This window comes from Neovison vison, chromosome 8 (assembly GCF_020171115.1).
Source record: "Neovison vison isolate M4711 chromosome 8, ASM_NN_V1, whole genome shotgun sequence".
Taxonomy (NCBI): Eukaryota; Metazoa; Chordata; class Mammalia; order Carnivora; family Mustelidae; genus Neogale; species Neogale vison.
The window spans coordinates 131,635,151-131,662,883 of record NC_058098.1 but is presented as its reverse complement, the minus strand read 5'-3'; the positions used below and the strand labels follow the sequence as shown (position 1 = coordinate 131,662,883).

Here is a 27,733-nt window from a genome sequence, read left to right as displayed (position 1 = left end):
CCAGGGTCTTGAAGTTAATTCAGTTTTTCAGCCATTAGTTAATCCAGGACCAAAGGAAAATTAGATAAAATTTGAAAGACTTTCCAAAAAGGCTAAATGACATTTTTTAATGATTTAAAAAAAAAAAGTGCTTCTGCTTTAAAAAAAAGAAGAAGAAGAAGAAGTGGCTATAAGACTAAAATATACTGGTTTATTCATTGCTGGTTTCCAGACATCAATGTTTTCTTTCCAGATTTCTGAAGATATTTTTATCTAGAGATACATTTTATCCATTAGTTGTGCTCACCCTGGGTAACAGAAATCCTGGCAAGTAGAAGAAAGTTCCTTTTATTCCTCTCTTGCCTCATGAAAATGCAAAATCTGGTAGCAAGCTATGGTTAGTATTGACTGAGGGTCATCAAAGTCTTTGTGACTCCCTGGTTTTTTCTTCCAGTCTGTGTTAAGAGCATATTGCTGTTCCCTCTCTGGTGCTGGAATAATGGAGAGCTTAGTCAATGGGTGTCCTAGGCAGGAAGAAGGGGAGACTAGCCAAGGAAAAGGGACATGTGCCAACTAATTCTACTTTTCCTTCCTGGAAGCCCTGCCTAATAACTTCTGTTTACATCTTAAAGTAGAGGTCACATGTGTTGCATTTCAAAGACAAACACCACAGCTCTATCATCATTCCACCTGCAAGGGGGCTGGGAAGTTTACATACGCACACATACATACATACATCAAATATTATACAAATATACATTTGTATACTGGGCCCATTATTGCTTCTTCCCTTGTAGGTTTCTGTAAATAAGAAAGATGGAAGAAAGACTATTGAGGTTGAAAATATTCATCTCTGCCATAATCCTTAACATTTATTTATAGAAAACAGTATGGCTTTGGCATTTTAGGAAAACTTTTGTAAATCACTCGATATAAATAAATTCTAATGTGGCAGGACGAGAAAAAAGTTAGTGAGCTTAGCTACACTTCCAGCACCATACAAATATTTATAGCTCTCAAAACACAGACCTGCACACAGGAAGTTAACGTATTGCTGATTCGTTTGATTGAGTCTGTATACCTGAATTCATATTTTGTTCTAATCATTGCTTAATAACTTTAAATTAATAAATTTAAGCACTGGTTCATAAATGATGTGTCTTTCTTAGGAGAGAGAGGTAAAGTGTCCAAGGAAGATTCTTGCATTTTTCTGCTTAGATATCTTGAGGTTTAGGGAAAGAGAAAATAGAGCATGAAGTAAAAATGCAATCTGATTTGAAGTTGGTATTCTTAGCCCAGTAATTCCAGCTAGCAAGGCAGTTAGCTGATTCAAAATAGTACCCTTCTTAAAGACAAAACTAGTATCTGTATATGTGTGGATGCACATGTATATGTATATGTGTGTATATATATATGTATATGTATATATATTTAACAGATGCATACTTACACATATGTATATTTAGAATTTCAAACACATATTTTCTTCTGAAATGGGGCTCACATATTTTGGGTTGTTTTATTGGTTCACTTTGCTGTTGCCAAAGAACAAAACCACGCCCCAAGCAAATCCTGTCTTCCATCAGGAGGCTTATTAATGTTTCATATAGCAAAAAACTTAAAAGACTTTCTCCTCTATGCAAGCAATATATTAGCTGACTAGCTTATTTTGCTCCCTGCCATCTTTTTAATAACTCAGCCACTCTAGCAGTTGAATTTACTAACTTTGGAATCATTACTATCCTGGACAAGTATTACTGGACAAATTAAAATATATCAGTAAATCAAGTAGCCCTATCAGCTGAATAACTAATTTATCATATAATAAAGCACATAGTTCATCTACTGTCAGTCAGGACATCTGCTGAACTCTAGGAATGCTGGTAGACAGCAGACATATGTGTCTCCAACATCAGAAACACAGGCAGTTACCAAACCCTATAATCAGTTCCATGAGAGAAGCATGTGATTTCTAGAAGGTTTTTTCAAAATATGACCTGAATAGAGAAAGCTGAAGGGAAATATGTATAACCAAAGCCAATATCTTTATTTTACACTGGTAAATAAATACACAAATGCACTTTCACTTTTTTGTAAGAATACAATACATAAGCATCTACTCAAGTGGGTGATAATAACTATTTTTCTTAAACGAGGCACCAGTTAGTATGCCTTAATAAATACTTATGTGAATTATACTCATACCCATTTTTTAAAGATTTATCTATTTATTTGAGAGGGGGAAGGGGCAATGAGTGGGGAAGGGGCAGAGGGAGAGGGAATCTCAAAGAAACTTCCTGCTGAGCACAGAGCTGGAAGGATGTGGGGTTCGATCCTGAGACCCGGAGATCATGACATGAGCTGAACCAAGAGTTGGACACTCAAGAGACTGAGCCACCCAGGCAGCACTGCATTCATACTCTTTTTTAAAAGGCTCTGGATTCTTATTAGTTTCTGGGGGAAAAAAATAATGCTATTTTGCAGAGATACCCTTAATAAACCAATGCATTCTACTCGCTTCAGAAAGCTAAGAGCTAAACATTATTTTGAATTTGATACAATAATACAAGTAAAAATATTTTATTTTTCTGACCTCGGAAGACTAACTAACATTACCCTTTTTCGAGCTGATATTCAGTGTGCGTGTGTGTGTGTGTGAGAGAGAGAGAGAGAAAATGAGGGAGAATATCTATGGTGAGGGCTGTGGTAAGGTGAAGGTTTTCATTTTCTGTTAATTTGTTTTTATAAATTATTTTTAAAAATTGGTAGAAATGAGATGCAACCGCTATTAATTGTCTTTGAGCCTCTTATCTAGAAAGAACTGAAAGAAGGAGCTTCTTCTTTGTGCTGGGACCACACTCTAGAGACATTTTTCATGTCCTGGCAGGTACTTCAGACTTGTCTCTTCAGGTATTTAGTTTCTATTTACAGGGACACTTTCTATTTAAAGTGGACACAACCAGAGGCTTTGGAGACAGAGAAGAGCACGTTTGGGCTGGATGGTCTGAGTAGAATGGTCATCTGTGAAATGAGGCCTTAACATTTATTTTATTGGGATATTGCTACTTAATGTATGTGAACTGCCCAGCCAGTATGGAGTAAATGTCCCATGACTAGGAGCTATCATTACTATCTAGCTATTTAAAACACCTTTGTACTTATCCTCCTCGCATCAATTAAGGCTTTTAATTAATATCAGCTGAGTCATAGTCAAAGTAATTGTTTTCCAGTGCGAGAGGGCAGAGACAATCGAAATGGGTCCAATTTCTACAGTGTTATTTACTAATGTTTGCTCAAATGTCAAGTGATTTGTATTCTTATCCAGGATACTCATAACTCAGAAAATGATCAATTCAATAGGTAAGAACTGCCAAGATAGTAAATGAATGATTTTGGACTAAATAAGTTGGCCAAATATTATCAAAATGTTCCTTCAGTAAAGAATTGAAATATTTATGGAACTGTTTCCTGACAAGCTGTTTAAAGCATATTTTTGCTTTCTGCTACCTCTTTGCAGTAGAAAAAGAGAATATTCATGAATAAACCTAATGAGAATAAAGCATGACCTCAATAAGGAAAAGTACAAATTACAATTGGAAGTTATAGAAGAATGTGAATAAATGACCAAATTTTTCCTATTCCTAAGAGAAAATTAAATATCATGAAGTTATCAAGTCTCCATATTTAAAATATACCAAGTCCAACAAAATGCCAAGAGTATTTTTCTTACTAGTTAGTAGCTACATAAGTCACCTAAAATTATATATAGAAAGAATTTTAAAAACTCATCTTAAAATATATTAAAATACAGCATATTTTTTTTCCAATTTATTTATTTTCAGAAAAACAGTATTCATTATTTTTTCACCATACCCAGTGCTCCATGCAAGCCGTGCCCTCTATAATACCCACCACCTGGCAGCATAATTTTTTAAAAGATTTTATTTATTTATTTGACAGACAGAGATCACAAGTAGGCAGAAAGGCAGGAAGAGAGAGAGGAGGAAGCAGGCTCCCTGCTGAGCAGAGAGCCCTATGCAGGGCTCCATCCCAGGACCCTGGGATCATGACCTGAGCCGAAGGCAGAGGCTTTAACCTACTGATCCACCCAGGCACCCCAATACAGCGTAAATTTGAAATAATTATATTATCAAATTAATCTGTAGATCTTGTAGAAGGATAAATATTCCATCAGTAGATCATTTCTTACACTAAAATCTTCCATGGAATTAAGGCAATACCAAAAATCAGTGAGAAACAGAAAGATTTATCAAATTATTATAACTGAGTACCAATTGGGACTTAAATTCCTTTAGTTTTATGCAACACCATTTACCAGTATAAATTATTAATGATTTAAAAAGTAAAAATTTTAAAAGAAGGATATTTCAAAAACACCACCGAAAAAGCCAAAAGAATACCAAAGCAAAACAAAACAAAACAAAAAACCTCTAAAATGAAAGAAGAAAAAAAAAAAAGAAATTTAAAAACCTGACTTAAAAATCAAGCTCTGTGCTGACCACTACTTCTCATCTGCTGGATTGTGTCCTCTCATTCAGAATATTTTTCTGATACATGAGATGTGTCTTTTGTTCTTCTTTTTCATATTCCTTTGTACAACTCTTAATGGATATTAGATGTTCTCAGGGTAAATTCACAAAAGGGAAAGTACGGAAATGATAACCTTTGTGTGTGGGATGCACGTCATTTGTTCATAATTACTTCCTAGAACTTAGCATCATCCTTGTACATAACTGGCATTCATTCAGCCTTGCTGAATAAATGAATAATTGGATGAAAACAAGAACACCATTGGCGAGTAACGGTAGCTTTGAGAGAATCAAGAAACAGAACAGCACAGCTGGAAAAAAGAGTTAAGAATTGACTTAGTTGAGCCTTTTAATTTGCAGGCAAAAAAAAATGAAGCCCAAAATAAGGAAATGACGTATGCCAGATCACATGGTATGTAATGAGCAGAGGGTAAATAAATGAATATTAATACTTCCCTTCAATATTTTCCTATCTCTACTAGAACATCCAAAATAACTGAAGCTGTGATTACAAACCAGTTAAGAAACACACTTTTTCTTCACATTTTAAAAATTTAGTTATTTCATAGATTTAAGCAGAGAGTTTACTGAGGTAAATGTATTATTTTTTTAAAGAAACACAGTATGATAGTAAATTGTTTTTGTTCAAGGTCTCACATTGTAAGCATTCAACCAAACATGGCCATTGAGTCCATGAGCCCCCATTTGCATATTTAGAAAGAGGAAGCAAATGGTGGTCCATGAACGTGGATGAAAACTAAAGGCTCACAGTTCTATTTTTATTTTTTGTATTTGTTATATTTATAAAATATATAGTTTTTATATTTCTACAGCCTAGAAGCCAGATATCACAGCTCTTTCAGATCTTTCTGAATATCCTAAAAGGTATGTGCATTTTTCTTGAGCTGAGCACCCTCATCATCATTCAGCTTCTGGCTGATCACAATGATTAATCCCCACGAGTCCAGGGTACATAGAAAGCTCAGGAAGACTTACTTCTCCATGCCATACATTTCCTATACCATCATTCACACTGGATGAGTGTTGGATAGACTTTCAACATGGATTAGATGAGAACAACCACACTTAATCCAATAGCCCATCCTTTTAGTTTGATGACTTCATAGGCACTTTCGACCACCTCTTATGCTTTCCCCTCCAATTTTCACTGTCATTGTCTGTTCCCATTTCTGGATTCAGTTCCTGGAGACAAACAGCTGACACATTCACTCCACTCCACAAAGCCACATTTGAGTTGCCATATTCTCCCAAAACCAATCCATGGCAGCTGCTGGGATGAATGCTAAGTTTCAGCCATAAAATAGCAAAATCTAGCAGCATCTAGATTACACTCACTTCCCATCACATGGTGCTTGGGTAATCCATTTAGTTTCCAGGTAACATGTGTGAGAATATCCACTGGGTTGGAAACCACAATTATGATATAATCAGGACTGTACTTGACTATCTGAGGAATAATGCATTTGAAGATACTAACATTCCTCTGCACCAGATTGAGAGGGCTTTCCCCCTCCTGGGGGCCAACTCTTGTGGTTACCACCACAATATTAGAATTGGCATTACAGAGTAATCCTTATCTGCTGCAATTTTAGGTGTCTGAAGAAATAAGCTCCCATGCTACAGATCCATCATTTCTCCTCTGAGTTTATCTTCTTCCAAAACATCCATCCACACAAGTTCATCTGCCAGAGGCTTTCCCACAATGTTGATGGCACAGGTCATGCCGACTTGTGTAACATGCACTACAGTGATCTTGTTGTTGGGATGGTTGCTTCTTCTTCTTGCAACTGGTGCAATGTTTTGTTGTTGTTGTTGTTCTAGAAAGAGAGAGATGGAGAAAGAGGGAGAAAGAGCAGTAAAGCTGGGGAGGGACAGAGGAAGAGGGAGAGAGAGAATCCCAAGAAAACTCTACACTGAGTGCAGAGCCCAACATGGGGCTCAATCTCACCACCCTGAGATCATGACCTGAGTGGAAACCAAGAGCTGGAAGTTCAACCAATTGAGCCACTGAGGCACCCACAGTGCAAATCAGTTTTTCCTCAGAGTTGCTATCATGCCCAAGACAGAAACAGCTGTAGGAGTCATGAGAAGAAGACAATGTGGTAAATACATTCTACCTACTACCCAGAAAAAAATTTGGGAAGTTTTCTGAACTCTCTACCATTGTTAGCTTTCAGTATGAGCCCTAGAGATGAAAGCACTCTACCAAATATAAGGTTATTTGTTAGCGGAAGAAAGCAAGAGCTCAGCTCTCCTGGGTCCATGTTTAATGTTCTTTCCACCATACTCATATTAACCAGAACATTTCTGACTGAAACACAAACGTACTAAGGAGAGAAAACAGGACCCAACAGCATTAAATTTTAAGAATAAGTGAGGGGAAAAAAAAAACCCATGTATTTAAATAAACTTGTTAAAATCAATACTTCAAGAAGATATATAAAATAGGATATATTTATTCAATCAGAATTTATTTGGCTAGCATACGTTTATTACTCAGCTACCATAGGAAGACACAATTCAAGGTGTGGGAGATATAATGATTAATAGATCAGAAGTTGTTCCTGCCCTGCCCTAAGGGTCAACAATGAGATTGAGATAGCACAATCTGCCACTCTAGGGATTGGGCAATTTAGGAGCAAAAATGTGACCACTTATCTGGACCATTCTGGTTCACTAAAATTAACTGAGGAACTGAGATTTTAAGAAATATAAGTAAAAAGGAAATCATTTCTAAGAGGAACTATTTTCATGTGACAAGCCTCTGAAGTTAATTTCTGAATTTTTATGTAGAAAACCCTGCACTTTAACAACCACAAATCCAAACCAGTCTTCAATCTCTAGCTGTCTTCAATGACTTCCACTAAATGGAATCAATCCATCCGAAATAAAAATAAGATCTTTGGGGAAGGTAAAAGTAGAAAGTTGTAGGGATCTTTGAGGACTAGCAAGTACTTCCAATTTTCCCAATAAAGATCCAGGTCTGTATATGTATCCATGCTTTTTTTGGAAGAATTTTCAGAGCAGTGTTATCAAGAAGGCTCCAGTATTTGAATGGCAACATGTTGGATATCACTCTGGAATGGCAATGAAGGCTTTGGCTTTCCTAAAGTGATCTCCTGAAAAGGAAATTCTACACAAGCAACATATAGTAGAGTCAGTTGTTCCTGCCATCGGGCAGCCCTAGTTTCTGGGGAAATATACAGAGCACAGAGAAGAGAGCCAAGGATAGATATCAGCTCCTCGTAGGGCTTTGTTAAGATGAATCTGGGGGTGCCTAGAAATTCCTATACTTTCTCTTCCTTTAGGGCTATATTTTCCTACACTGGAGAGGGAGGGAAGCAGAGTTATGGGGAACTGAATTACAGAAGGAAGCAGGATGCTATATCAGCCTGAGATGACAAGGTATCTCTAAAACTCTAAGAGAGTAAAAGATCAGAAGCAAGGGTGACAAGGGTAAGGCTACCAGAAAGCCAGAGCCCAAAGAAAACTTAGGAAGGATGATCATTCTAGGAACTGGAATCCTACTATGCTTTAACCAGGACTGCTAAGGGTTTGTAAGCTTTACATAGTACAGCAGGCACTATGCTTACTGCTCTGTATTTGTTTAAATCCTCACAGCTCAATGAGTTTCCATCTATTCTGTCCCTGACAATTTATCCCAGACTGATGTGCCCGAACACCTGTACTCTCCTTGACCCCTTGATGTTTCTCTACAGCATGGACCTCCTTTACTATCGGCTACCTAACTCTCTTTTTTTTTTTCTTCAATTTATTTATTTTCAGAAAAACAGTATTCATTATTTTTTCACCACACCCAGTGCTCCATGCAATCCATGCCCTCTATAATACCCACCACCTGGTACCCCAACCTCCCACCCCCCCGCCACTTCAAACCCCTCAGATTGTTTTTCAGAGTCCATAGTCTCTCGTGGTTCACCTCCCCTTCCTATTTACCCCAACTCCTTTCTCCTCTCTAACACCCCTTGTCCTCCATGCTATTTGTTATGCTCCACAAGTAAGTGAAACCATATGATAATTGACTCTCTCTGCTTGACTTATTTCACTCAGCATAATCTCTTCCAGTCCCCTCCATGTTGCTACAAAAGTTGGGTATTCATCCTTTCTGATGGAGGCATAATACTCCATAGTGTATATGGACCACATCTTCCTTATCCATTCGTCCGCTGAAGGGCATCTTGGTTCTTTCCATAGTTTGGCGACCGTGGCCATTGCTGCTATAAACATTGAGGTACAGATGGCCCTTCTTTTCACAATCAGCTACCTAACTCTTAATGGAGTTGTTTTCATATTTAAGTAAAATTACTTCTTCCTTTATTCTTCTTCCCTATTTATGGGTTTTCCAAAAGGACAACTGAAATATAAATTCCTCTTTATTAAATAAGGGGGGAGATATGATATTTACCCAGAAGGCACTTTTTACAAAAGGACTACTGTATACATCAATGAATATATAACTGGACATAACCTTGGAAGAAGGTCAAGGTCTTAGCTAATACTCTTCTTTTCTTACCCTGCTCTGTAATCATCAAAGATCTAATGCACGGTCTCCATAGGGCAGCCAGTAAAGAAAACCAGAGGCAGGAACTATAATGTCAGATGACAGAGAAATCTATGATTCCTGGCCTGGCTGCTTCTTATGGTTTCTACAGACATGTAAAGCTACCTTCCTCATCAGTCAGTTCAGGCCTGTGACAACAATTGCTCATCTCGTCATTAAAATCAAGGAAGATGCAGGAAAGCCAGCTATAAGCAAAGGCTGATATTGACTGTTAACATTAATATGGCTTCGCATCGCAGCAGACATGGCAAAGAAAAGGGAGCGAAGAACAAAGAATCTCAAAATAACAAAAAACAGTCACAGAGGACAGTATATTCCCAGTTCTCTTGTCTCAGGTGGTTCTTTGGACTGAGTATTTTAACCAGCTTCCCTATTACAAAGGCCATCTCTGATTAAAACACAGATGAAGGAAAGGACATTCCTATTGTCTGCGACAGCTTCATGTCTTATGTGTGTATCAGGTGCACATCTGCATGCGTAACTGTCTCTATGTGTACATGCGTGCCAATGCAGGATTGTGTAGCATCACACTAGCTGCTTGAAACAAGCTCTGTGGGTTATCATGGAACAGCTCTAATAACAAGAACATCCAAGACACACGCCTGTTTGCCTTGTACTCGGATTTACTGGTTACAAAGAGTCTCAGGCCCCACTCCCGACTTCCGGAATCAGAACCTATATTTGATGAGACCTCAGGTCATTCCTAGGCACAGAATATGAGAATCACTCTGATAGTCTGTATACCTTATGTTAGAGAGAGTAAAATGAGGCTGAGAGACGGCAAGGACTGCTCAGGGAATAAGATCCTTTTCTGATTTGAATCTTCTTTTCTCTAAACCTTAAAACTTCACAAGTATCATATTTGCATTTCAGTAGGGGTTGGAGATTTAAAAAAAAAAAAAAAAGAAAGAAAGAAAGAAAGAAAAAGAAAAGAAAAGAAAAAAAAGTGAAATGTGAGAACTGACCCCACTGGTGAATATTTTCAGGAGCCTGGGCCCCAGGTGTGCCTGCCACCAGCATCCACTTCTGAGTGCCTTCTAAAGGTGAGCACTTTTGCTCCAAGGGCAGCCCTTGGTGTGTGCTCAAGTTCCAAAGCTTTCTCAACACAAAAAATTATTTTTGTCATTTTATTCTCAATTGTCAGGAAGTTCTCATCTGACACCTCTTCTTTTCTTTTCTTCTTCTTCTTTTTTTTTTTTTCAGAAGGGCTGTTTTCTGCTCCTCTTATGCGAGAGATGCAAATGCTCTCTTTGCATCATTTCTGTGCACACGCTCTCCCTGCGTGTCTGGAACAGCAGCTGCATTTCAGCCCATCACCAGCAGAGTCCTGGCTCACTCTCCCGGCTGTTGTTTTCCTCGCTCGAGCTCCTCAGAGTCTGCAATGCAGCAGAAGGTTCTCCTGTGGTTGCCCTGCTGCTGAGCTGTCCCGTTCTTAGCGACCAGCCAGCTTCCTCCGCAAACTGCTGGTGATGCTGTTCCATTTCTAAGGTCTCCAGAATATGGCTGGCCAAGAGTAGTTCCTTGCTTTAACAACTAGCAGGGAAAGGAGGGCTTCAAAATGTATTTTATCTCATGTATTCAAACATCTGCATGTGGAGCCTGGAGTGGAAGCTCTTGCCGGAGGATGATTCTGCCCCCCATGTGACACCACCCCGATTCCCTTCCCCTCTCCTCCAAGCTCTGAACTAAAAGAACGCGGAGAGTCTAAAAAATAAATATGAAAAATCATTCTCAATTCTCACCCTGAGAAAGGCAAAACTGGTCTTTTCTCCCTCAAACAGATTTGAAATATGGCAATTCATACAGACCTCGTTCGAATAACGGGAAGATACGAGGGGCCTTTCCTGAAGTTGACAGTAAGTGGCAGGGACTCGGGAAACAGTGTTTTTGGGTTTGGGCCACAGCTCTGCTGCTTCCCAGCACTGTGACCTGGAGCATAATGCCTAATCTCTCTGAATCAAGGATTCTATATCCCAGGAAGGGATTAATTCACCTCCAGGAAACAGTCGGGAAAGCCTCCGAAGCCCCTGGCAGGTGGTGGCTGCAAGGGAAAATGGATGCTTCAGCTGTGATGGTGAGTGGTGGCAGCCTTTACTGGTGCAGCCAGCAGTGGTGGGAGGTATACAAATATCTCAGGCGCAGCCACTCAGATAAGTGGTTGTGGACCTAGGATTTAAATTGATTTACAATGCATCCAAGTATATACACAGTAGGTGTGGATAATCAGTCAATGGGGAATGGTAATTAGCAAATTCACGAATGAACCATGGCTTTGCTTGCAGGACCAATAGATAACTGCCTGCTGGCTCAGAAGGCCACATCATCAGGTGACAGTATTGACTGAAGTGGTCCTTGAATGGGCAGGACAGGGCCCAAGCTGGGCAGGACCTCAATATAGCAACAGACATGAAGAAACATTGAAATTCTGAATCAGGATTTCTGGGGTCAGAATTCTGCAATCTGAGCCTTTCGTGGGATTTCCATGCACGCTAACTTTCGGTAATCTCTGGTGAAAAAGCATTCCCGTACACTGTCCATTCAGATGGTATTAATCCCATGAGAAGAAGACCTTGGTCAAAGCAAGTAATTTTAAGTAAGAGAGTCAAGGATTTCCTCATGATTTATCCCTCTTTGTAGTGTAACCCATCTCCATTTTCTGGCAACATATACAGGATTAAGGACTTTCTGAAATGTGCAGAGATTGCCTACCCCTTTGATGGTCCAACTTTATCTGTTTTCCCATTTTGTGACGTTCTAGTGAACTCTATGTAGCACATAACACATTCAATAAAATTAACATCAGAGAAGTAGACAGGAATTTACTCTTTGAACTCTACATTTTTAGTGACCACATAATTTGTCTATCAGTCAATTATCAAGTATTTACTAAGCACCAATAACAGCCAATTGCCTAGAGAAGCCAAAGTCTAACACCATTCTTCAGAGATTTTACAACCTAGTATAGAAAGAAAATGCAAGAAAAAAGAAGAGTAATACTGAAGAAGTTATGAAAACAAAAATAACGATGGAAGAGAAATCCCCATATCCATTTACCAAATCCCTCCTATCAATCAGGGACCATCTTGGATATTTATATAAATTATACTCTATCCTTTCAATAGCAGTATAAGAGAGGAACCATCTCCTTATGTTACATAAGAAACTGAGGTTAGGGAAGTTAAGAAATTTGTTCAAGATCATCCAGCAAACAAATGGAAAGCCTGGAGTTCAAATTTTGGATTATAAAGTTCTAAAGCCATTACTTTTAAAAATTAGGAGTATAGAGAAAGAATTCTCAATGATAGAAATATGTTGCCAAGTTCTCTGGTCCACGATGACATGGGGATGAGGTTAACGGCTTGGTCAAGGGCATGAAGCTGACAAGAACCCGGGTATCTTGAAGGCAAACTGTGTGCCCTTGTGTCAAAAGTGTGCAGTGTCACACTTGTCTGTTCAATACCAGACAGTTACTCAGCAACATCCTGTCCAGAAAGTTACTCAGCAACATCCTGTCCTCTTCCTCACCATCTTCTTTCTCTCCCTGTTCCCTACACATATCAGTCAACAAGCCTCAAAACAGAATATATTTAAATCAGTGATTCTTGAATATGTTTGGTGCATGGGCCATGTCATCTAGCAAGTGTGTTATGCTTTTCCATTCTGATCTGCACCTTTAGAGGAAATTCACTGCCTAGAATGCCAGTCATGCCCATTTTGGGCAGGTAAACCTCATTTCATGGCTTATCCAAGTATGTATCTGTATATGAAGCCCTTTACCAATACACCTATGCCAAGTTACTGGGTAGAAACTGTTTTTGATTCATTCTTTATCTTCAGCTTCTAACTTGGGAACAAGAATTAATAGGTACTCAAAAGTCCAGGTAGATGGCAGATGAAAGATGGGTAGATTCTGCCTCAGTCTTTAGAAGACCCAGAAGGCCCCAGCAATACAGAAACAATCTCGTCCTACTGAGCAATCAGCACAGCACAGTCAGCCATTACCAGGGCTGGAGAGACAGTGAGAGGAGATCATGGCCATGGGCGAGCACTGTCAGTCAGAAACCCCAAGGGAGCACAAGTGATGGTCACCATTATTATAATTAAAAGATTTTATGGATTGTGACTGTGGCAGAGAACACTTTTGCTATTAGAAAATAGATATCCTACAGGTTTCCTGGATGGAATGCCTCAGAAAGCCAGTGTGTTTTCAAACATCCTAACCTTTTTCTATTAACTTCAGTATAAAATCTCCAGCCTCTCTCTTTGACATTCACTCCTCAACACACTCACATTACACAGACCATCTTCCATTTTTCCTGATCATTCTTGTGTTTCTTTCCCTTTAATAAAAGCTGTACTTGGGGTAAGATATTTTAGCAATTATTAGTAACTTAGCATGAATTGGAATAACTCATTCCTATGAGTAACTCTCAAGACTGATTTTACATCAGTTAGTAATAACATGGCATGAACTTGGAATAAATCCCTGAGGAGTCACCAACCTGGAAAACAGGGCTATTTAGCCATAAGAGATCAGGTCTGTGGAAAAGAAAGATGGTAAGGAAGCTCTCCTTGGAGTACCTCAAAATACCTGAAGTTGGAAGTCACCCAGCCCAGTAGTATTGTTCTCGTTGTAATTGCTTGATTATTGATTATTATTATTATTGATTATTGAGTCCCAGGCACTTTACTAGGCACTTAAATAAGTATAACCTATGATCCTCACAATTATCCTATACAGCAACTCATCTAATTCATCCTCTCTGTCTCAACTTTAGGGCTTTCTGACCTCTCCACCCCAAATCTGTACTAGAATCCTCTTCAAACATCATATATTATTTCTCAATAGCCTTTATCACAACTTTAATTGTATGATTGCATATTTAGCTATACAATATCTGCCTTCTCCACTAGAGTCTAAGTCCATTAAGAAAATGCTTGTGTCTATATCCATTGTTCTATCCCTAGCAACTAGCATAATGCCCTGCCTCATAATAGGTATCTAATAAAATTCTCCTGATTCATGGGTGATTGAAATGAGTAATATCATGTAACTGTTACTAAACCCACTTTACAAAAGAAGTCAAAGTCAAGATCAAGTTTTGAAAGCTTGAGGGTAACTTAACCAGATCCCCCAGGAGTGCTTGACTCCCAATCCCATGTACTTTCTACTACCCACTGTTCTTCTTTCAGCTTCAAGTAGGAACATATTGGTTAGGGGGGTATCAGACATGCATCCACCTTCTTTCTACTAATCCTTCCACACAAAAATCTAGATAAACATCTCATGATGTCTGTATTAGAATCTTACTCATAAGCTTTGGATGGGCCAGCTACTATGAACAGTGAAGAGGTCTTCTAGAAGACCTTCCTTCTAGAGGGAAGCTAAATTAATTACTAGATTATTTTCTCTGTGGTTGTTTTTCCAGATAAGGATGACAACTGGATTTCAAAATAAAAAAGAAATCAAGATAAGAATAGTTATATAAAGCATCCATCAAAAAGGCATTGTACAAGCCGGACATCATTTGTTGGCTTGACGACAAGGCATCACACAGATAAGCAGTAACTGCAGGAAGAATTCTGGAGAGATAAGATGAAAACACGGACACTCCACAGAGACCATGTAGCTGGGGAACAAGGGCTTGGGCCGGGGGCTCAGATGACATAAGTGAGCTCCAGATCTTCCTCTGTCATGGCGATAAAACCCACAGGACAATGTTGACCTAGAACTAAAGGATGTGCTGTATTTGGAAAATGCTTAGAAGAGCTTTCATAAATGTGACAAGCTGAAGGCTGACAAAACAAAGACTGGGAAAAGCCCATCACATTTCCTGGGACTGACTAAACTCACAAGAAACCCATGACATAATTCGAAGAGAAAGAACCAGAGCTTATAGAAAATCTTGACATTTCAGTACCTGGGACCAGTGAAGCTGTACAGTATTTTAATCTAAGAATCATTTTTTTGTTTGGTTACTGCAGGCTTTGCCTGCAGGAGAAAATAACTCTCAGAATCTATCAGCCTCCTGGTTAGCTTCAAGAGCAAGATAAAAAGCCATTGGTATCATTTGCAACACAAACTTAGATTAAGCAATTTATAGGCTGAAGAGAATGTCTAATTTGCACATAACTGATGGCAGGAAAATGAAAAATAAGTCCATAACATTTTGGCTGACTCTGCAGGACAGCTTGGCTTCCCCCTCCCCCATTTCCTTCCAGATTAAAAGGAACAGAAACAAGCACTATGATTTCACTGCCTGTAGGCGGGATTCTTTACCCTGTACTCCAAACCCTGCATGATCCAGTTCCAAATGAGTCACTTTCTGGTGTTGGGACCCGGGGGTATGCTGATGAATGAGACCGTCGTAGCCACCACCGACAGGCAATGCTGTACATGTATCTCCTCGGTTTCCATCAGCTGACATACTGCCCGTCTTTTCCAAATGTTACTTATTTGCTCACATCTTTTCTAAACACTCCAATGGGATACAACTGTCTTGCTCTGTGTCTCTCCCTGACATTTCATAGTTTCTGTTGATTAAGTGCTCCAAGGCTAGTGCTGGGCTGAGTGCTGAAGACAGGGTATTGGATTTAATTTTCAAAATAGTATTATATGGTAGAAAATGGCATGAAATCCAACTTTACCAAAAATGAGACTCGGGCTTAGAGAGAGATGCACTCTGCCCAAGGTCTTTCCACTGAAAGGGCTAAGTGAGGCAGCCTGACCCAGCATGGGGGAACTACATCTTTACAGCTTTCAGCCCCCAGATTCTATCACCATCATTCTTGTCTCTTCCCACCCTGTGGACCCTAGGCTGAGAGTCTCCTGAAGATCTCATTCTACCCTGCCTGTTGCACCCAACCTCCCTGCTAACGGGGCCCAGAGGGACTAGCTACAGAGTCAATATTTGCTGGATTTAATTGAATTCTATGGGTACCCAATTTAAATTCTGTGATCTATTCGTGAACGATCTAGATGACCTTTTGAGTTCTTATAACACATCAGTTCACTTTGTACTTCAATATTTTGTGGTTTCATTTGCATAAACTCCTTGGTGTTTGTGTCTCCCGATAGTTTATCATGCCCAAAAGCTGGCTGCATTTGCTTTTATTCATGCATCTGCTGTTACAGAAGCTGAGGAGGGAATCTGACCTGTCCAAGGGAGGCAGAAAAGCATTTCAAAGAAATAGGCTGCTGGGTTTGCCAGAAGGACACAAGTCCAGAAATGCTTTGAGCAGAGGTCCCTGCAGACTCATCTTTCTCCATGACAGGTCCTGGGATGGCTGCCTCTGTCGCCACCATCGGAAGTCCTAATGCGCAGTATTCAACCTGCAAGGCTAACTTCCCTTTTAGCAACTTTCACTGCCAATGCTGTGGAGAAGGTCTAAGGTAGAAGTTTTAAGTCTATTTGCAGGAGAGTAATTTGAACACTGATCTTATATAACAATTCCCAATCTCCAATCAAGGCCTTCACTGGGGCAGAAAAGAGAGAGCTACCCATAACCCTATAGTCCACAGAGGCATCAAGAAACTATTTCCTATGGGACAAGGGTCCCATAGGAAAACTATTTCCTATGGGTACAAGTGCTGAGGTTTAAGCAATGCCACTGTTCTTAAGATTCAAGCAGAATTGTGTACAAGTCAACCTTTCATCCATAATTTCAGTGGAACTATAAGTTTCCTGGATCTTGGGAATGAAACTCTTACAGATACTAAAGTTAATGTGGTTATTGGCTATCTGAAATTATTTTGCTATCGGTGATATGAGTAGGAAGGTATTCACAGTGTGAACCAGAGCTTACACTGCATTATCCTTGCTGTCATAGGAATCAAACCCAAAGGATGGAGCAACGGAATTGGGGCACTGCCTTCCAGTTTCCCAGTATTCAAACTCATATCTTACTCGCTTCTGGCAAGAAGTGGGCTCTCAGGAATTATGTAAGATCTGTGAGAGAAACAAATGTGAACTCGTTAACACAGGACAATGTGATAAATTCTCTAGTACAGAAGAAATTGACCAATACTAAGAAAATGAATTAATGCAATTCAGCACAATCATACCCTAGAATATTACATCACATTGAAATACATGAATACTCCTACATGGTAACGTAAAGAAATCTCACAGGCAAAATATTGAGTGAACTCAATGACAAAAAAATACACGTACTGAATGACTATTTGGGTAAATTGGAAGGGGAGGTGAGCCATGAGAGACTATGGACTCTGAAAAACAATCTGAGGGGTTTGAAGTGGCGGGGGGGGGGTGGGAGGTTGGGGTACCAGGTGGTGGGTATTATAGAGGGCACGGCTTGCATGGAGCACTGGGTGTGGTGAAAAAATAATGAATAATGTTTTTCTGAAAATAAATAAATTGAAAAAAAAATAAATGAAGTTCAAGAACAGGTAAAACTACTCTAGAGAGAGGAATGGAAAGAAGGTAGCCCGAGGAAGGGATATCGAAGCATTAGGTTTACTGATGAATAACCGTATTATTTCATATTTCAGTGTTTTGTTTATGTTCTTTCCTGCCTGGAATGTGGCCTCTCTCTTGTGTGCCTGGCAGGTATCTACTCCTTCTTTAGGACTTAGCTCTGGGAATACATTCATAAGACTCTTCCTTACCCTCTAGCAAATATCTCTGGTAACTGGTTACCAAAAACGAGCAACAGGTTTTCTTTGGCAAGACTCAATGGATGTCTGACAAAATGAATAATAAAGAGGTTTACTTTTCAATTGATTTTTGTTGTTGTTGTATGGATCATCTATTTAAAACAGAATTGGGGGGGGGATAAATAAAAGCAAAAGTTAAGTGCCTGAGCTACCATTTTACTATAAATTAGGAATAAAGGGGAAGACACCCTTAAACCTCCTAGGAACTTCCTTCCTCTCACCTATTCCAAACCAGAAACTATGTTTTCTTTCTTAAGAACACATGGAGCAAAGCTAGATTAAGCTGAGGCACAGCAAGCAAAGAGGGACTTAATATCTGTAGATTGGTCATAATAAGGTTTTGGTACAAAGCTACAATAAAGTTCATATATGAGAGCTGAGATTATGAAATAAAGAAGTCCAAGAGAACAGAATTCATTTGTTACCCAGGTTAAATAATAGTGGGTCAAATCTCCCCAGATTGACTCTCTCTTGCTTGCATCCCGTACTCCCTCATGTCTATACTGTGTAATAAGACATCCTTCTATAATGGAACTGAAAAATTGCTCTAAAACAACATGTTTTTCACCTTAAAATCAGAGGTCTAACTTTGGAGAACTGGGGATATTTTTCTGAAATAGGACCCACAAATGATAACGGTAGCATAAATTTAATGTTACCATCAGCTATGAACCACAGCTAAGATGTTGTCTTCTGGAATTCTACATTCCAACCTTAAACTTCTGTAATAAAAAAATGGGCAAACTGTTTCCATTCAACCTAGTAATACATATTTATTTTACATTTACGGTATGTAGGATAGAAAAATAATAAATAGCCCCAGTTTCATCACATCATATTTATGTTCTAATAAATTATGAACAGGAGAAAAATAAAACCGAGGGATGAATATGGGATTTCACATGTAAGGGTGCTGGTCGAAGCCACATCTCTCCTGCATTTTGCAACGTGATACTAAGTAAACCACTGTATCTCTCTAAATCTTAATTTCCTCATTGTAAGATTGATTAACAAGACTGAAGAAAAGGATTTTTAGGGACATCTAAAGCAACTACAGAATACAGAACACAGTACATATTATACACTAGATCCTCCGTTTCTTTGATGTATTTTCTTCCTATGATATCCTAGCATGGCATGTACTCATCACGAAACTACTGCCTTCCACCTTGCCAACCAATCAACCTGTAGAACATAACCATTTTAAAGAGTCAATATGATGTCATTGTTCAGTTTGGGGTGGAAAAATATCATAATTAAAATCTCAGTTACTTTCCGTTTGTCATCAGGAAAATATTCTGATCTCTAGGAATTTTCGTCTTCTTATTTCTAAAAAGGGGGCTAAAACCATCTTCTCTTAAGGGATGACGTGAGGCCAGCCTGGGATACGCCCTGCTTATGAAGTCACTGAGTAAGCATTTGGTCTACTGCTTCTTTCCCTTAAAAATCGGTGTGTTTTGCATTTTTAAAAATAATTTTCTGAAATCCATTGAGATAATTGGAGACACCTCAGAATAGAAAGCCATCAGAAGTAGGAGGGGGAAAAAGGAAGAAAAGCACAAAGCTAGAACATGTGTTCCTTGATTCTGTTTTCTGAAGCAGAAGTACTCTCACCAAACTTGCTAAAAACACAGCCACTCTCTGGGGACTGGTCAGTGGTCACAGGTTATCTGCTCAGTTATCCAGCCCTCAGAACGTTCTGGGATTCCTCTTAAGATGTGGGCTTCTTCTTCCTTTTCTCCAGCAGAATCCTTCTGCAAAGACAAGGCACTGTTCCAGCATCCACTTAGAGAGCAGCTGCTTAGTCTCAAGAACATGTAGACATCTCGCTAGTTTGATCCCCTCGGCGCATCTGAGCTTCAGGTCATCTCCCAAGCTCTTTTTGTATTATTTTTTACTGACTCAGCCGTTCATGCTGAAATATCTACTGTGTAGAAATTCTTGAGCATGTATACCAGGAAATATGTTCAAGAAAGTTCATGCCACCTGGCGATTCACAGACCTGTACCCCTGGGGCTAATAATACATTATATGTTTATAAAAAATAAAAAAAATTTAAAAAGGTAAAAAAAAAATAAAGAAAGTTCATGCCTAGGGCTGAATTGTATCCCTCTCAAAATTCAGATGTCAAAGCCCTATCCTCTTTAGTACCTCAGAAGGAGAACTTGTTTTGAAATAGGGTTGTTGCAGATGTAATAGTTATATTAAGATGAGGTTATACTGGAGTAAAGTGGACCCCCTAAAATAGAAAGATTGGTATTCTTATAAAAAGAACACCACATAAAGAGACAGACGCACAGACAGGGAGACCACCAGATGGGGACTGGAGCGATGCTGTCACAAGCCAAGGAACCAGCAGAAGCTGGGAGAAGGGCCTGGGCCAAACCCTCCCCAAGTGCTCCAGAGGGAGCACCACACAGTCAACACCTTTGAACTTCTGGCCTCTAGAACTATGATATGGAAAATTCCTGTTGTTCTAAGCCCCCCGGTTGTACTACTTTTTTATGGCTGTCCTAGCAAACAGACACAGGCTGATAGTATGCACTAGTGTAGCTGACAAGTTGTCAAAATACCGAGCTGACTTTTCTCCAACTAGTATACAGATGCTTCTGTCACTGCTCTGAGTCTTCCAGGCACCCCTGGCCTCCCTGCCTGCCCTAACCTTTTTCTTGGGACCCATGGGCTTCCCCCATGATACAAAACTGAAGGTTTAAGGGCTCACAGACTCAGCAAACTACATCTTTAAAGTCTCAACCACCTACTCAGGCTGGTTTACTCTCCCCCTGTAAGAGAGGCTGGAAAATATCCCCATTCTCCTTGGCTCACCACTTCTTCATTGCACCTTAAGACAAGGCCACATTTTCTTCACATTGTAAGGATTTTACCATGAAGCTCTCTGGAGGAAAAGATGTTTACATATTTACCATCGTGGGAATGTTATAAATATCCTAAATCTATACAATTCTCTATAGTTCCTGGTTCCCATTGAAAAGGAGATGCTGAAATTGAACATGAGTTAGATTCACCTACCCAATGTTTTAGACCTAAAGATCTAACCAAACATTCCTAACTCATGTCCATTCAATGATTTCCCCTCTCTAGTGGTATTTCCCATCTCTTGTTTCTGCAGCCCCACCCAGGAGCCATTCCCATACAGAATCCCTTCACCAAGGAACAAAGGACATGCATGCTTCCCCTGTCTCCAGACATCCACAGAAAGCACAGATGGAGTTGTGCTGGGGCAGGGAAATATTGATGCCACCTGACACATAAATAAAATGCTACAGGCTTTACCCTCATTGTGGTAGCTCTCCCAGGAACTGATGTAATCCTATGGTTGCTCCATCCTAGATCTACCAACAGCTCACTATGCCCTGAGGGGCAAATGCTCTGTAGACATGATGTCATATGAAGTCACTACTGCCTAGTCGAAACAGGCATCCATACAGGCCAGTGATAACACCTGTGCAGGAAGGATGTGATGTCAACTACAGTTTTAATAGAAGCCCTGAGTTTCTAGAAAGATTATATTTCAGAACCCATATTCATGCGTTTCAGTTGCCATGGGCACAGGCAGCTGTGTGGGTGTGAAGCATCTTTTAAGTTAAGCAGCCAAAGGAGACCCATGATTAAAGCAGATCTCAGCTTGCTTAATGAGTAATAATAGACCCTAAATCCAATACACCAGCTCTTTGAGAGGACTGTCAATGTAGTTTATTTGCTTCCAGTAACATTTCTTAAGTCACGTCTGTTGCATGAACAAATGAATGAATGAATGGTTCATTTAATGGGTATAAATTGAGGCACTACATGTGGCAGGCATTATGCCAACAGGCAGAGATGCAAAAATGAATAAAATATGGTTTCTTCCCTCAAAGACCTCCCTCTTTAGTGAAGAGGAAAGGTATAGATTATGGTAATTTTTCAAATAGACAAGTTCTATGTCCTGTAAGAGAAACCACTCCTGGAAAAAAAAGATCATGTTGGACAAGGCTACACAGGGGAATGTGGCATGGAGGCTTAGTCCTAGTGAATGAGGTTCTCCTCCAATATGTCTGAAGATCACGAGCATTCCTGGCAGAAGGAAGAGTACATAGAAAACACAGCCACAGAAGAGCAAGAACCTTAGGGACTGCAAAGACTATTTCCCATTCAGACAGATAGCTCTAGTATCTAGTATCTAGTATCTAGTTCAAGTACTAGTATCTTGTACAAGTACAAGTACCAGTACAAGTACAAGTATCTAGTACAAGTACTACTAGTATCTAGTATCTAGTTCAAGTACCAACCAGTAAGGTCTTCGATATCTGGTAATCATAATCATCCAGGACAGGGCCACAAATCTGCAATGTGCTCCTCAGCAGGCGGGGCACACTATGGCAAAGTTCATGCACTTGATTTTTTTTTTTTTTTAATCCTCAGAGCAAAAACCTAGTAAGGTAAATGCTTCATGTGACATCAAGTTTACTCATTGAACAAACACGGTTTTCAGTAATCTTTTGGGGACACACACAAGGAAAAACACAAGCTGAGAACAAGAAAAATAATCAGAAAAATGCAGAAATCTAGTAATCACCTTTCTAGCCCTTCTCTTCCCCCAATAAAAATGCATCCAGCTTCCAGAGTACTCACATGTAACAGGAAATTATAGTAACTGATACTTGATCCTTCTGACTGGCAAACTGGTTAAGATTCCAAATTTATAATTTATTAAAGGTAACATGCAATGACTCCACAGTTTCTCATCAAAACCACTAAAAAGTCTTGCTTCTCCAAAATGTTAGTTTCCACTCATTTTTTAAAGATTTTATTTATTTATTTGACAGAGAGAGAGAGATCACAAGTAGGCAGAGAGGCAGGCAGAGAGAGAGGGGGAAGCAGGCTCCCCACCAAGCAGAGAGCCCGATGCAGGGCTCGATCCCAGGATCCTGAGATCATGACCTGAGCTGAGGGCAGAGGTTTAACCCACCGAGCCACCCAAGCGCCCTTTACTCATTTTTAAAGGTGTTCGTGGAATTATCCATTTCTGAAAGGCCTGACTGGAAAACCAAGATATCAGGATATTTTCACTTGTCTCATAACTAGTGAAGTAGATGTTGGCCTGCTTATCCTATGACTCTTTTGTGTGACAAACAAAGTCATTAGGTAATCAAAAATAGTTCATACAGTTGAAATACATTATTTTTATTTGGATGTACAAAGGCAGAAATATTACAATAAGCTTCAAACTGAAAATCAAGTGAGAGTATTAAGCAGGATTTTAAAGAGATAAAATTACACTCAGAAACACCAGAAGAAGGCTGAGCGTGCAGAGACGGGGCTGGGAGTTAGGCTAATGGAAGGTTTTGACTGTCCTTACACATTTCTGCAAAGATGCAGAAAAGCACAAGTATATGCAATATTAATCACACACAACAATTACGTGACAGCTAGGATCTGGCTTCCATCCAAAGCAAAACAGAACTGCATCTCAACTCTACTACCTGCTAAAATTGTAACACATCTGAGAGTCTGCTTTATTCTGAATCACTGTTTAATCCCCAGAAATTGATTTATCCAGCTAGCTTTCAGATACCTTTGAAATTCAAATGAAGTAAGTCTGTATAAATGCATGAGGCTCCTTCCACAAATCTTTTCTTTCCAACAGGAGTCTTTAGAGACGACAACTCTGTCGCTATAAAATTTTGCTCTCCCAGTCATATACGACTCTGCTGAGATTAGAGATCACATATGGTAAGTGCTGGCACATATGTAAACAGTCAGTAAGTAGTGACTGTTGTTCTTCTATGCATTCAAAGCTCCAGGAAAGAATTCCCATCTTAAATTGCCTTTCTACAGGAGGAGATCATTAGAGAGCATTTCTGATTTAAAAATAGGTACACAGCTATTCTTCAGTTAAAAACCTGACTCATTTCTCAAGTTACAAATATAATGCCCTCACAGGTTTTTTGGTTTCTGCAATGACAAGACTTTCTGTTCAGAAACAGATTTAGTAAAAAATGTAATCTTCCAGGGCTCTCACTTGAACAAGTCCCCTCAAGGTTCTGGAAGAGGCAGACAATGTATTCAATCGGTTATGTGATTTTACAAAATCTGCAGAATAAATGTGTTTTGGCAGCAGACTGTTAAGACCATTGACTTTCCACTTTATTTTATCTCTGTCACACTTCTGCTCCTGTCACTTACAGAGTATCTAACTAAAAGATACAGATTAACAGTACCCAGGTGGCTCAGTCGGTTGAGCACCCGACTCTTGATTTCAGCTCAGGTCATGATCTCAGGGTCCTAAGACTGAACTCCCTGTTCAGCTCTGCACTGAACATGGAATCTGCTTAAGATTCTCTCTTTCCCTCTCCCTCCACCATCCCCACATGTGCTCTCTCTCTCTCTCTCTTTCTCAAATAAATAATAAATAAATCTGTAAAAGGGGCAGAGTACCTAGCTAAAAGGAATGTTGAACTTGGGATACATTCAGTTTAGTCTTAAAGAAATATAGTAATGTGGCTCATAATCACTTCAATGTGTAGATAAGTCTTTTTTTTTTTAAAGTTGTTTTCTGTCACCACTCTTTTTTTTTTTAAGATTTTATTTATTTATTTGACAGAGAGAGATCACAAGTAGGCAGAGAGGCAGGCAGAGAGAGAAGAGGAAGCAGGCTCCCTGCTGAGCAGAGAGCCTGATGCGGGACTCGATCCCAGGACCCTGAGATCATGACCTGAGCCGAAGGCAGCGGCTTAACCCACTGAGCCACCCAGGTGCCCTGTAGATAAGTCTTTGACAGCTATTTTATATAGGAAAGTCTTTCAGGGACATTACCATTCTGAACTATGCCAAATGACCCCATATGTGAAGATATAGGGCAGAGGTTGTAGGCTGATAGGAATATGTACTATAGCACCTGTTGCTAGAATTAAGTGGGTAGTTGAAAAGAGACACAGTTGAAAGGTACAGAGCTAAAAATTATTCCAAATCCTATAACTTGATATGAAATATCACAGAAATTTTTTCCTAAATTTAACAATAACCCCAAAAAGATAAATACCATTACTAAAATTATTATTGATCAATAATTTTTTAAAGATTCAATTAACCATGGTAGAGAAAAAAATGGAATAATCTTTTTATTCTCTCTATAGATAACAGTATGAAGTATCATCATAGGAAAATAGAAATATGTAGAGCTTAACAAATAAATATAGAAAAATTTATAGAGGTAAGATAAGCAGTAATAAAAACTATGACTGCTCTCAACTTTTAAAATTTTTCATATGCTAAAATCTTTCATTTTTTCACATGTATATTTTTCAGGATAAATTTATGTTTACTTTTATATCTCACTTCCTTTTTTCTCAAAGAAAGATAAAATAGATCTTTCAAGGCCCATTAAAAACTGCTTCAGTCAACCTTCCCCCTCTGTACTCACTCCACTCTTAAACTGTCTATATATACAGTACTTTTGGTGGTCCAAGTGGCAAGTAATCATCCTCTTGACCTCCTCAGTAGAAAAAAAAGGTATCCGGAATAAAATGGAGATCAAATATCACTTTTCTCAATGGATGCCCAATGACTCTCACAGGGTTCCAAAGCATGCAACTGAGACCTAAGGCCATCTGGGTGGCCTATTTTTCCCCCATGTGAGGGAGCAGGACATGACTCATCCACCAGTCACAATCAGAGTAAGTGGGAAATATCTGATGTCTTCCTCAAACTGGAAAGCCTGTTCTATGGGTTCATTTCATAGAAACCGGAAATCTACCTATTTAATGCACCTGGGCACACTGAATTCAAAGAGGATAAGAAATAATGGGAAATCCAACATCCCCATTGCCTTTCCAATGAAATCACTCTGGTGGCTAAAAAATGCTCTCCAAACTAGGTAAGGATGTACCCAATTAAATTAACTTCACACCCTTTTTTGGAGAAATGTGTGTATGGGGTGGCAGCAGTGATGGAGAGGAACAGAACAAGTGTTTCTTCAAATACGTCCTCTCTGCCGATGTTCCCCCCAATGAAAAATGAATAGAGGGTAATAAAGATTTATTATTGAAAAGACTCTTAGGGTGCCTGGGTGGCTCAGTGGGTTAATCCTCTGCCTTCGGCTCAGGTCATGATCTCAGGGTGCTGGGATCGAGCCCCACATCGGGCTCTCTGCTCAGCAGGGAGCCTGCTTCCTCCTCTCTCTCTGCCTGCCTCTCTGCCTACTTGTGATGTCTGTCTGTCAAATAAATAAATTAAATCTTTTTAAAAAAAAGACTCTTAAGACTAACTTAAATAAAAGGCTCAAATTCTTTGTTGTTTTTGTTTGTTTGTTTTTGTTTTGTTTTGTTTTGAGATTTATTTGTTTGAGAGAGGGAAAGAGAGAGCTCAGGGTGGAGAAGAGGAAGAGAGGATAAAAGTCCCAAGCAGACTCCCCTCTGAGCCTGGAAACCAAGGTGGAGCTCATTCTCACAACCCTGATATCACGACCCAAGCCCAAACCAAGAGTCTGATGCTTAACCAACTGTACCACACAGGTACCCCACGACTCACATTCTTTGAACTGATAGCAAAATATAGCAAAAGCCAATGTGTATGTATTAACTTTATTGCAGAGAATACATCTTAACCTAAGTTCTTTGGGTCTTTGCTAAGTCTTGGAATAAATATGGACTTTCTCCTGCCTTATGAAAATTTTCCCAAAGCCAATAGATAACCAGCAAATATAAAACAATCATTCTGTAATAAATACATAACCTAAGGCTGCTACTAAAGTTGAGTTTGCTTCAGGGACTTATACCATTCCAGGACCTTTATCTGTGTAGGTGTATCTTTGCAGTATGAGAAGAAGAATATTTTGATGTAGTTTTAATGTCAAGGAGAAATGACTTATAACTCCCAAACAAAAGAACTATAAAAATTTAACAGGAGTTTGCCATGAGAAAAAAGAAAAACCTCATGAAGTCTGCCTCAGGGAAGCAGAAGAACCAGATGCAGAATCAGGAAGCAGAAACCCACTGAGGGATGGGGGTGCCACACTGAAAGGAACAACAGAATAGTGTGGGTGTTCTCACCATAATTATGTTGTTAGATAGCCATAGGATCTTTTAAAAATAAACTATATTCTCTCTGGACCTACACACACACACACACACACACACACACACACACACACACACAATGTGAACTCACCCAGCTATTAAGATGTGTGATTTAGGACAGGATTGAGTTCTCAAAGCAGTGCTTCCCAAAGAGCACTTTTCTCAACTCCAGTCCGTGAGAGACGTTCTGAAGGAGAGCTTTAGGTGGTCAAGTAATTTTAGAAAATGTTGCATATTTCCCCCATTGATATATTCAGTGTATATCAGATATATATACTTTGCCTAATGTTAGCCTTATGATGTACCACAGTAAAGTAATAGTTTTATCTTTGTTTAGGACAGTGTTTGAAAATGTATTCGACTGTGAAAACCTTTTAGCATAATATCTATGACATATAATTTGGGAATGTCCTCTAAGGCAATATTTGAGAGTTTCAAACAAGTTCTTTGGAGAGCCCCTACAATACAGTACTGCATTTAGATCACATAGTCAGAAGCCTGCTTTGAGCTGTCCACTTTTGACAGTGCTGAATTTGTTATTTGGAACTCCACTAGACAGACACACAAAACTCCTTTGATATAAAATGTAAAATGGAGGGGCGCCTGGGTGGCTCAGTGGGTTAAAGCCTCTGCCTTCGGCTCAGGTCATGATCCCAGGGTCCTGGGATTGAGCCCCGCATCGGGCTCTCTGCTCAGCGGGGAGCCTGCTTCCCTTCCACTCTCTGTGCCTGCCTTTCTGCCTGCCTGTGATCTCTGTCTGTCAAATAAATAAATAAAATTTTAAAAAAATATATAAAATGGAGTGGAGGGATGCTGGGGAAGCTAAGAGTATGTTGATCTTTAATGA

At 39.4% G+C, this 27,733-nt stretch overlaps 1 pseudogene; it reads right to left on the bottom strand.

Annotated features, from left to right (window-relative positions):
- Positions 1 to 5,377: 5,377 nt before the first annotated feature.
- Positions 5,378 to 15,560, bottom strand: LOC122915498 (annotated as a pseudogene).
- Between the last annotated feature and the right edge of the window lie 12,173 nt (positions 15,561 to 27,733).